We start from the raw sequence: 12,091 nt of genomic DNA, 5'->3' as shown, positions 1-12,091 counted from the left end.
GGCTTCACATGCATCTATCCCAGCGAGCTAAAGTCTATCAATCTGGTTTCCCTGTGACAAGAGGATCTCTTTTCCACATGTCTGAATGTAGAACACTGTCAGGAGATGAGAAGCTGGACGGCTTTCTGACTCCATGTTGAATCACGGGGACGGCCCCACCTGTTCTGCTTTGAACTGCGGCATGAGCAATACTCCCGGCCTTTCACCTGAGGAGGACGGGGGTGGGCTGTAAATCAGCACGGCCACGTTGATATTAAAAATGGCCACTTTTGAGCAGCTGGACCCCATGTGTTACTCTGCATGTTGGTTGAAAGCCGCTCGCCGCTTCGCTGAGCTGACGATCCTGACTTTTCACAAACAAGTTAATGCATCAAACGCATACATCAACCAGCTTTCAAACACTTGTTACACATGTTGCAGTCATCTAATGAATTTAACACCCTTTTGTCAGCCGTATTAATGACCCAATCACAGAATTCCCCCTTCTTACATAAACCGTCGCTGCTTTGAATAAACCCTCTTCAGTGCTTATGTTCTCTGGAAAACCAGGCAGATCTCTGTTTACAGACGCGGAGGGGGAAAACCGATGACCTTTTGCATGTTCAATCAGCTGAGAAGTGTGTCTTCCATCATGCTGAGAAACGCGGCGGTTTATTTTTGCAGGAGAAAGGCTTTTGCCTCTCCAAACAAGCGCTGTATTTATCATCACTCCATCATTTCCTCCCTTTGACAAGCAAAGTAAACGGCAGGAATACAAAGTTAAAGCTGGGTTCTCCTGCAGCCGCTGACCTTTGGAGCTTGTCTTCTTCTATTAACTCCAGTGAGGCATCGTATAATGAGGAAATGAACTTGGTACACTGAGATTATCTTAATATGAATAATGTGTGCGTGAGTGCATGTGTGGATGCTGTATACTCACAATAAAAGTCTATTTGAGTCATAAGGCGACCAATGGGAGGAAAGGGGAATTTTCCCTCGAAGAGAATCTGTCAACACACAAAGCAAAGGAAAGAGCAACAGTGAGCTAAACAGTGGGTCCTTGTCTTTCAGCACTCAACATGCCCTATAATTTACACACCACTGACAAGGGCCATTCTGAGGTCCGTCATAGCCGGCAAACTTTTTTGTCTCCAAACGTCTTGCTCACAGCGAGTCGACTTCGGCTGGGGTCCGGGTGATTAATGACTTATGGCCTTATTGTGTGGAGGTGGCTAATTAACTACAGGCCGACTGAAGAGACACGCTATGAAAACCCTCCTCTGATAACCCCAACGTTTTCCCCCCGCTCCTGGTCCTGGCATGTGGAAGCTCTTACTGACAAATTTGCAAGGAGCGGACGAGCGTTGAGTAAGATGAATGGCCTCTGAGAACAGTAAACAGCCTTTAATTTAACAGTGTTTAAATGTATGACACACTGGCATTGTGCTTCCTCGCCGTTCGTGCTTTCTGGTTAGGGAAACGCGGCCAAAGTTTCCCCCGCTGTTGGTTTAAAATTAGGCCTGGCATATTCATGGCCAGAGTTTCTGGGGGCTCCGGCTGGCAAACATGTGTTCGTTGCCGCTTTAAGTTTTCTGCCGGGACTCCACACTGACATTCTGAGACAAAGACAATCAGTTTCTTTAGCACACTGAGCTTAAAAGCTTTTGAGATCTGATTAACAAACCTTTAACAGACTCATTCTCACAAAGCCACTGATATACAATGGGCATGATCTTTTCAAAATAAAACCCACAATCGAGTTCAATGCTCTTTCTTGTACAGTGCGTGATTTACACAAAAAAAGTCTTCCGTAGTCATTTCAGTTGATTGCATCTTAGATTTTGTTTTCCCTTTAACAAAATGCATATAGCATATTATTCATAAGGCTTTCATCTTAAAATTACTATTTTTTTGTTGGAAAAATGCGTCTGACGATGCATTTGTTATCCTCATGTTCCTGTAAATTGCTCTGTATATATTCAATAACGTTTTATTCTCCCAAGATGCATCATAAAGAAGAGAAGCTACAAGATGGTTACCAGTTAAGTTTAGTCTCTTCCATTTTTCACATTTTAAAATGAAATAGACAAAGAAAACATTAACACTAACCAACAATGGACCAAAGCCACCTTGGTCTTTAAGGTCAGCGGCTCATGGCACCACTACTGGCAAGAAAATCGTCCCCTCCACTTTATCTCCCCCTTCCCATTATTAGGTTTGTTAACACACTGTATTGCCGTGTTTGCAGTCATGTCGACAGGCAAACTTAATCAAGTTACTATCGAACTTGTGCGCCTCGCCCGACGCGACAGTTTTACTGCCAGAATTATTGCCTTGACCTATGAGAGGAAATTAGCTGAGGACACAACTTGGAGACTTTTTCTTCCTGGTGAAAAAAAAATATATATTTACCAGAACAGTGACAATGACAGAGAATAGCAGGTCACAAAAATTTTGCTTCAAGATCGTTGCAAATGAAAAATGCCACATCGACCCACAGTGGTGCGAAATGTATAATGCCAGCTGGCAGACCATTACAGGTGATGGACATTTCACTTACCTAAGTCAAATATAACAGACTGCTGTTCATTAATATACAGGAAGACCCACAGAATCGAGCCTGCCATCTGGTTAAATCAGTAGAGTAATCTACAGCTCGTGATTAGGCTGAAGAGCAGAGTTTCTCTTTAATCTTTTTCGGCTTTCAAAAAAAAAAATTCCATCTGCACCATGTGGCACATCATTTTTCTTTGAGACAAATGGACTGTTTTCCTACGTTCCAAAATTAGATCAGCAGAAAACAATCAATCTTGTAAAGGGCCTGGGAAAAGAATCGAGATTTGGACTCTGTTTTCTTCCCCATCTCTTGTCTTTAGCATCTCACCTTTCACTTCTCTCCCTTCTCTTGCAGCCATCGGCATTCTTCCCATGATGCTCTCTGCTCAGTGCCATCTCACACCATAAACCGAGCCCTGGACTAATGATGAATATGAAAATGTGTCTTAATATAGTGATCCCTTTTCGGCTTTGTTCCCTGTGGCGCTTCATAACAGATGGTGACCTGTGAGAGTCTGTGACACCAGGACCAAAATCCACATTGAGGCAAAAAAAGAAGAGAAGACAAAATACTTCGAGCCGTCCTGTCTGCAAATTAGTGAGATGACACAACTGTCAGGTGCCAGCCTGCTGTGACAGTTGTGTTGCCCCCCCAACTGCCCCACCACATTACAGGAGCAGCGATGCTTTCACTGCACGACAAAAGGGAAATGGGTGCATGTTTTTTTATAAGAGACCTGTCTGTCAGCTGGCTCTCAAGTCATAACAAATCACCAGCACTCAGCTGAGGCTGAACATTCAGGGCGTCAGGGGGAAGACGGATGACCTGCAGGCCTTTGAAGTGCTCTGGCAGTTCAGATGGCTCAGCGGTGCTGACAGAGAAATATACACAACAGAGCAACCAATAATGAGAACATTAAACATTCCAGCCACCTGACAAGCTGACAAAAACAGCCCGGCCTCACATCAATCATCCACTGAGACATAACCTTGACAATTAGTCCCCTCTCATACTCCCCATAACCCCTGGGCCTGCACTGCAGCGTGAAGGAGGAGAAAACCAAAGGGCCTAATCCAATTCCTTAATTCTGATTGATAAAGACGTATTGGCGACAGAGACCGCAATATATCGGTTCAACAAATGATGGATTCGGAATCAGTTGGCAGGCTCTTTGAACAGTAATGACTCTCCAAGGATAGATGGGAAAATAGAAAAATGCACATACTGTAGTTCAATTATTTTCCTGGCTGCATCTATGGATGTTTCAGCTAAGACCGCAAAAATGTACCCCGCATATGTTTACGACTCTGTCTGCTCAGATATGTGTTTTAATGACGCCCCACAGACATTTGGAAGCTATAGAAATACTTGTAGCAGAGCCAACACTTAGGTTTCAATATAACTCAATGTATATATTGGCATAAAACATGAATAGTTCTTTAATCTGTGCCTAACAAGGTTATATTTCTTACAACTATGAATGTAAACTTACTCTAAATGTCAAAGGTGCTATTAAAAAGCTCTATGAACGGCAGTAAAATGCAAAATATGAATAAAGTTCTAAAATAACAACTCCAGTCCTCTTACTCCTCATTAGCCCTGCACAGAATAGTCTTTAATCTTGTCCACACTCTACATGCCAAATCCAAAGCAGTTGACCCTCTGAAAAAAGCAAGGGGCCATGTTGTCATCACACTATTCACTCTAACCATGTAGTTACCATTTGACAAATGAGCCATGTGAAATGACATTTCCCTTTGCCTTCACACCTGTAGAGAAAAAAGCAAAGCCTCTGACAGATGGATGGATGGCAGAACCTCAAAACTACTGTATCTCCTTTTCATTTGGTGAAATGGAAAGAGCAAGGCCGACGACTGTTTACAGAAACTACCTGAGACGGAGCTGAGGAGCTCCAAGCCCCGAGGATGATAAATGACTTGGCTAACCCTGTGGGACTGCAGACCCAAATGAGGATGGAGCTAATTGCCGTGCGAAATACTTTGGCATGAATGGAAAGAAAATGCAGGCGAGCGGCGGCCAAAAAAAGGGCCCAGTTGCTGCTCTGAACTCCGCGCTGGCTTTTGCTTACAAGAGTTCACTCAGTGTCCATAAATCATGGACTGCTTACAGCTGAAACTGCCCTTAGTCATCAACATGCAATAGACTGAGTGACAGATTCCATCCTGACTACATTAGCCCCCGGTTCAAACGAGGCTCCTTTTTTTAAAAACTCTCCTACCATCTTGAACCTCACAGGAAATGAAAACCAGATGGCTGAAGATTGCTGTGTACGACATAAAGATGAGCTTGTATGAGAGAAAAAGATACAAGAGTCCAAAGAAGAAAGAATAAATAAGCAGATATATCATTGAAGGAAATGAATGACAGTGGTCAACTTGACGTATCCTGGGTTGCTTTAACCCAAGGTTATGAACTGCAGAATTCATTTTCAACTGACAGGAGAGCTGACATGTGGTGCACCCACACAGGTGAGCACAGTCATTTGTAGCCATGTTCACAATTTCTAAATAATTAGAACAACTCAGAGTACCTCACCTGAGAATTGTAAAAATATATATTCATTTTTTCTAATGAGAAAATGATTGCATTAGGATCCAGATCTGCAAAATATACATACACAGAAAATAATGTATATACCCACATGCTATATTTTTTTATTCCAGTGAGTGCAGTAGTTAAGAGGAAGTAAATGAGTAGGGAAAATGTTTAAAAGAGATAAGGTATCTCACAAAGTTTCTAATTTTTTATTTTTTTTGCATAATCCTGATAATGAACACACGAACAGACAGCAATGAAAACATAACCACCTTTGTGAAGGATAAAACTGTGTTAACATAAAGAGACTAAAACCAACAATTATTCAGTCGGTTTCTCAGACTCAAGTTTTAGCCCCAGGTCCCTTGGTGCCTAATGAAGACATAAACCTTTACAAATTGGCCAAGAACATATATTCTCATTTCTTAAGGGCTAATTTATTTCTTAAAGGAGCAGAAGTATATATAGTCTTTACCAATGCTACTCAATGGAGAGTTGGGACTGTTTTTAGCTGAGGATTTAGTGCATGAGTGAGTATTTACAGCAGCAGGATCAGTCAAAGCCTATGAAAAGCATACTCTAAATAAAACTATAATGCAATGTGCATTATAATGAGGGGATAAATCCTCAAAACGTTCAAATATTCCAAATCACAAACACATTTTATCAGTATTTTAAAGTCGGTTAATACATATAAACCATTTAATCTGACTCCGATTTAACCCTGTTTCTGTGGGACAAACTGCTGCAGCCAAACCAGCAACGTGGCTCTGAAACATCCCTTGAAAAAACAATGATGCAATGTGACCGGCGTTGCACAAACACTTTACTGTATAATAAAACTTTTATACTGACTCTATAAAGATCACAGACAAAAATCCTCCGGGGACAAAACTAAGCACCAGCTAAGTATAAGGTAATCAGCTTATCACAAATAACAGCACATGCTGTATTTATCACATGTTGTGTAATCGATCAGCCTCCCCCATCGCCTCCTGGGGGATTCTCCCAGTGACCTAACTCCCAAATATATTTAATTCCTTTAACTCCTAATGGTTAAAGCTAGCAGCTGGGAAATGTTTTGCATGTGTGTTAAATGCGATGACCTTTAAAGTGTTCCTGTTGCAATCTCCAATGTAAAAGGACATGAAACACATTACGCTAAGCTGTTAGCATAAAAGTAAAAGTCTCACGTGGACGTGCAGATCTGCACCATGGCTGCAATATGTTGTAAAGCTGTTTATACTGCAGCGTAAGCCTTTGCTTTTAATAAGGGTGATTTATATATAGCCATATTAGTCCTTATCTCATTATAGATCCCTTATGCAAGCTGTTGTCAATTATATTTTTCGTTTTTAGGCTGATGAAATATTCCCAGCTGCCATTCACGCCGAAACAATATTTGTGTTTCCACTCTATGAGAAAAGCTGAGGGGAGACTGGCTCATTTTGATTCAACTGCACGGACCAGAGGCGCAATCTGTTTTTCATGTTCTCTGGCTCCAGCTGAAAACACCTGCCCTGTTCTCACAGCTAATACATTAAGCAGTTAAGTGCCCGAGCAGATGTTGTAGGGTCAGCAGGAAGTCCAGGGCCTACAGAGCGCTCAGTATTTATTTGACCGGCTCAGGAGTTCAATGACACAAGCCGTCATCTCTCTTGATGGATCATGTTTTACATCAGGTAGAAGCCACAGCGTGCGCCGCCTACCTGGGAACACCTTTTCCAATTTGTCAAATTTGTCTAAACTTTTTGCAGAATCCTGATCAGCAGGTCTGTATTAGAAATTATCATGGAAAACAGTTCAACTTCCGCCCAGGCAACTCTAACACACTGGAATCTTTTATTTGTGTTTGCTTCGGAATAATTCACGTAGATCAAAGCTCGCGCTGAGGGCCTTCGGTGTCAGCGCGAGACGTCGATGACATCTCCCATTCACACTGCGTCTTCCCCTCACATCTCACACGCACTCAGTCGTCACATCCCACAACAAAGAGAGATGCCCCGAGTTATCATCCATCAAACCGGGCCTTTTATGGCCCATCAAAAGACAATGAGCTGCCAGAGAGAGAGGAGTGTTTGCAACATGAAGTGACAGCAAATACTCCAGACACAGATTAAACAGTGTAGGAAATGAGAGAGCTACATAATGTTTGGGTAATTTGTGAGAATTAGACATTATGATTCATCTTTATGGAGGGAAAGGAGCTCTGATATAAGCGCAGCGTGATTCCCTGCTCTGATAGCTCAGACATCTCAGTTTACTTTGGTTTTGAAGTATAGGATTCATACGGTTACAGAGAGGAGCACTTTGTTTTCATCTTCGAGGATCTTTAACGCCTCAGTTCCGAGGTATGATGTTAGGATATAAAACAGACCTTCTAGGCTTATTTGCCTCAGAGGCAATTTATTCCATCTGCTATCAAAGTGAGGGGTGTTTAAGAACACAGTACATCATTGTGTGCAACAGACACGCAAACATAAACCATCAGCAGCTTATCTTCGATGGATTATTCCTCTCAAGTCAACCATCAAGCACTGCGGGTACAGCAACATGTGCAGTTGTGCCGATGTGTGCCACTATGTGCAGCTCGGAGTTGGCTGAAGTATTTGACAGGGGCTGAGTGAAACGAGACACCGGCGTGATTACACTGTATCCTGTCGGCTCCTGATTTATTGTGACAGCAGAAACTCCCTGCAGAACCATGTCGTCAGGTGCTGGGACTTGTGCTGTGTGGGATACTTGATAGGCTTCAGGCTTTGAGTCAAGAGAGTCTCCTGAGACACTGCTGAGAACGCTCAAAATCCTCATTACGGTATACACTCACACACACAAGCAAATATCTGCTAATGTTCAACGGAAACAGACCACTCGCGACTGGCTTGAAAAGTAGCAGCTGTGATTTTTTTTTCATCTAGAAATGCTTAAAGGCATAATCCTCGTGATTCTCATTCTTGACCTCTGCTGCAGGACTTTAATTTGATTTTTATGGCCTTGTTTTTTGTTTGTTTCACAGGATATCTCAAGAAGTAGGGAAGAGGAAGTCTGACGAATGTTGGAACAAGTGATTAGTCTTCAGCGCTGACCCAGAATTTTATTTTGAGGATTCAAAATTATGAGATCGTTCAGGTCGTCTGCCACGTATTTTTTATGTATCTTACATATGTACATCTGTGTACAAATAGATACATAAAAAACATTTACATATTTCTTCTCTTGCTGAAATTTATTTAGCGAGTATTGACCGTCACTCTTCGGTCAGGTGTGATGACGGAAGTGCCTCTTAAATCCGTCTAAACTACTTCCCACACATCTGGACGATGAGGAGGAGCCTCTGACTGAAGTTTAGGACGGTGGTGCAAGGTCGGATGGGGTCATGGTGAGTCTGGACTTTGGCTTTCCTGTTTGTATCTCATGAATCACTTCAGCTGCCAGAGGTGCAGATGCACAGCTGTCTGAGCTGCTTAAACAGTCTGGACAGAGGAATTACTCTCCCCAGCCGCTGTGTGTGATCCTCCCTTATGTTATTCACAGGAACATCTTAATCATTGCTTATCGCTCCACTGTCTCACTCCCCATGATGCTATGCACGGCCTTCTGTGCTACTTCAGGGACACTGGTCAACCTTTGTGCATATGTTGTTGCTCTTGTTTAGTAATTCTCTGCTGCAAAAAATGACATTAAAATAGTTCTAATTAGATCCTCTGCAGTAAATTATTCATGATAATATCTCAGTTTGTGATGCCCTTAAGGAACAACTGAAAATATACTTAATTAACACTTTCATTAAAAGCTTACTTGAATAATGTTGAATTGTGGCCTTTCTTCTGTCAGCCATTCCACGTAATCGTTGTAATATATGTTTGTCAAGGGGGAAGGGACTAAAAAAAAAAATACAGTTTTTAGTGGTATCACCTGAACACAGCACTTCGAGCATGAAGGGAGGCATTATTCAGAATAAATGGATTATCAGGGAAACCAGCATAAATGAGTCAATAAAACTGTTAAGCAGCCAGCCAGCCAGCGGTGGCCAACATGATTAATCACAGGCATTCCAAGATTGGATTTATTTTGTCTTTTATTTCTCCTTTAATGACTAGCCGCGAACACCACTCTTAATATATCGCCCATGTTTCTAGATTACCGGTGACTAATGAGGATTCAAAATGGCCGTTATCTACATTAATGTCTTTTTATTTGAAAAGTCAATACTGCCTGCGAGTGTGAGTGTGTGTGTGTGTGTGTGTGTGAGGAATATTCTAGTGGGAGCGAAATGCAGTGATCCGTTAGAAGCCTCCCAATTAAAAAGGTTTTGGAAAGCATTAAGGTAAGCTGACACGTATACAAGTACACTGGTGTATCGTTATATTTATAATTTTCTACCACTCTTCAGATTACTCATTCAAATAACTGCTCAGATTTTTCTTGCTTCTCTATTTATCAACCTGATCCACTTGTAAGTGTATTTACAATCCCTCCACATACATCTGAATTATTAAAAGGCTCCAATAGAGCATTGTCACCCACTGTCTCTTCAGAGGGTCAATGTTCTGCATCAGCCAATGGGTGCACAGTGTATTCCTGGTGCTGAGCTCTCTGAATGCCCTGGAAGCAGGAGATATAGCTCAATTTAATGAAAGAGTCTGGCTCAGTAATGACCCCGGTGATTCATATATTTGTAAAGGAAATCAATCCCACATCAGCTAAGTGCAGAAACAGGATCCTCTGCAGCCTTAAATCTTGGCAGTGGGTAATATACACTATAAATGTAGTTTACATGAAACTGTGCCGAATAAGACATATGAAGTTCATTACGGCGCTGAAAACAGGTATGAGGACGAAACATTGACTCCAATAATGGGCTTTGGAGACGATGTAAAACACAGGCCCAAGGCAGTGCTTTGTCAGACTGGACTGTTGTCCCACCAGACTGTTGTTCTTTCCATCTATGATTTAACGCAGCCCGGCACAGCTCGATGGCACCCGGGAGACGACTTTATTTTCATGTTTGCCAATCTTCCTTTACACCTGCCTGTGGTGACCGTAAATATATTTTTATGCCTCCCGGAGAAATGCTTAAAGAAGCAGTTTGTCCGAGTCCTGCATGAACTCGCGTGGCAATATTCTTGATTGATGACCGCAGCAAAGTTTAGAAGACGCCCCCGAGAGTTTTCCAATTCCGTTTATTTGGGAGTTTTACATTTGAGCATAATTCCCGCTCAGCTGTATTTATGTGGATTTAAGACTCCTGTGCTCTGTGTCTTTTGTTCCCACAGTTTACTAATGAGGCAGAGCACAAAAGGAGGACCCCCCCCTCCATTGATCATCATAACTTATAGGGCTGTAACTGATTTACCTTTCAATGTATGTTTAAGTAATACATTTATTTGTATAGCATTTCTGTCTTAACATTGTCCAAGCAGTACAGCGATTTGCAGCATCATGATGAAAAGATGAAAAATCTATAGGAAATGCTTGGTTTGTTTACATGACAATAACGTAAACTGTCAGTGACAATGTCAGTGTACAAACTTCTATACAAAGGCTCATTTCAGCTCTGACGAAAACATGTTTATGTCTTCAGATCTGCTGAAAGACTCCAGCTCCTATACTCTCCACACAAATCACTTCAAAATAGTGAATGAGACAAGAGTCAATTTTCTCCAGCCTGAAAAAAGAATGTATTTTAGTGAAAACCATAAGTTTGGTTGTACACATTGTACAATTAGCTGTCGACAACAACCCTGTGGCAATGAGGTACCCAGCAGAGTTTTCCTGTCAACAAACAAAGTTGTATTTACATTCACTTTTATTCATCAAAATGCATTGTATGTATCATTGACACCCAACAAACCTTTCGATTATCTATACCACTTATTGCACTTGAGTATATTAATGATTAGTACAATATGTTCTTACATTGATCTAAATAAATCTTACTATAGCTTGAGTTTTGTCTAATTTGTTTCTATGTAATCACAGATTAGAAGACACATAATTTTACGACAGAACATATATTTCTGCCACTGTTGTTGCCTTCTTACCACCTGCTAAACGCCTCTTCAGTAGATATTATACTAAGACTGACCAACTGGGAGGTCTGTGTGCAAAATGGAATGACCCCCTGCCAAAATAAAACCCAGCTGGGCTATACATAGAGGCACAGCCCTGCAGCCCCCTCTGGGATTGATATATGGTAGCTGCATGACGGAGCGAAGCCGTCCCAGCCGGCAGCTTTAAACCATCATAAATACCTCCCATCATGGAGCTGGGTGGGTCAGACTTGATTCCTGGTTTCACAGGAAGTACACCCCTATCATTCATCAAGCTTTACACTCCGTTATTATAGACAACTTGTTGATTGGGCACTGACGCATAATGGCTATTTTAATGTTTCTATGTTTCCATAATTAACATAATTAGCTGTCTGAACTGAGGAAACATTGTGGACATAATAAAGGAGGGAAAGGTGGTGACACAAATTTATTTGCATGATTCATATTTCCAAAATGAAATAACTTTTATGACTAAATATATCTAACTATAAATATGATAGAAATGTAGATGTGAATGGGAATTATCAACTTACTAACTAACTTGATAATTAAAAATATAATAATACCACAATGTGTGGTGTCAAAGGCATATTTCCATAAGATCATGCAGGTTATTAGGAACTACTTTTTTACACGTAAGCTTCAACCACATAAATACTTGTTCTTATATAACAACCCTGACATTTCCATGATTAATGAAAGTACTGACACTTTATCAGAGAACTGCTCCAACTGCCTGGTGTGTGATCAGGAGTGGAAGCTGACAGTCAGCAGACACAGACTGAATCCGTGGCCCACATGCTTTCACAGATACTGTAACGCAGCATGTAGAGTCACATTACCGCGCCTTATGCTTTCCCAGTCAATAGCAAGATGATTGGTTGGCAGTGAAGTGTCTAGTTAGCGGGATATTGTCGCGCTTGACATTTATCATAGCTCCGGG

General features: G+C 41.5%; 1 long non-coding RNA gene across 1 annotated transcript in view; it reads right to left on the bottom strand.

Moving 5' to 3' along the window:
- The window catches only part of LOC138406022 (uncharacterized), an 82,826-nt gene that overhangs the window by 57,509 nt on the left and 13,226 nt on the right, over positions 1-12,091 (bottom strand). Inside the window, exon 3 of the long non-coding RNA XR_011239686.1 lies at positions 920-986. This is a non-coding gene — a long non-coding RNA (uncharacterized lncRNA). The remainder of the gene's footprint in view (positions 1-919; positions 987-12,091) is intronic.

Source organism: Paralichthys olivaceus, chromosome 21, assembly GCF_024713975.1.
Source record: "Paralichthys olivaceus isolate ysfri-2021 chromosome 21, ASM2471397v2, whole genome shotgun sequence".
NCBI classification, from domain to species: Eukaryota; Metazoa; Chordata; class Actinopteri; order Pleuronectiformes; family Paralichthyidae; genus Paralichthys; species Paralichthys olivaceus.
The sequence above is the reverse complement of the archived record's forward strand: the minus strand, read 5'-3'. Positions and strand labels throughout refer to the sequence as shown.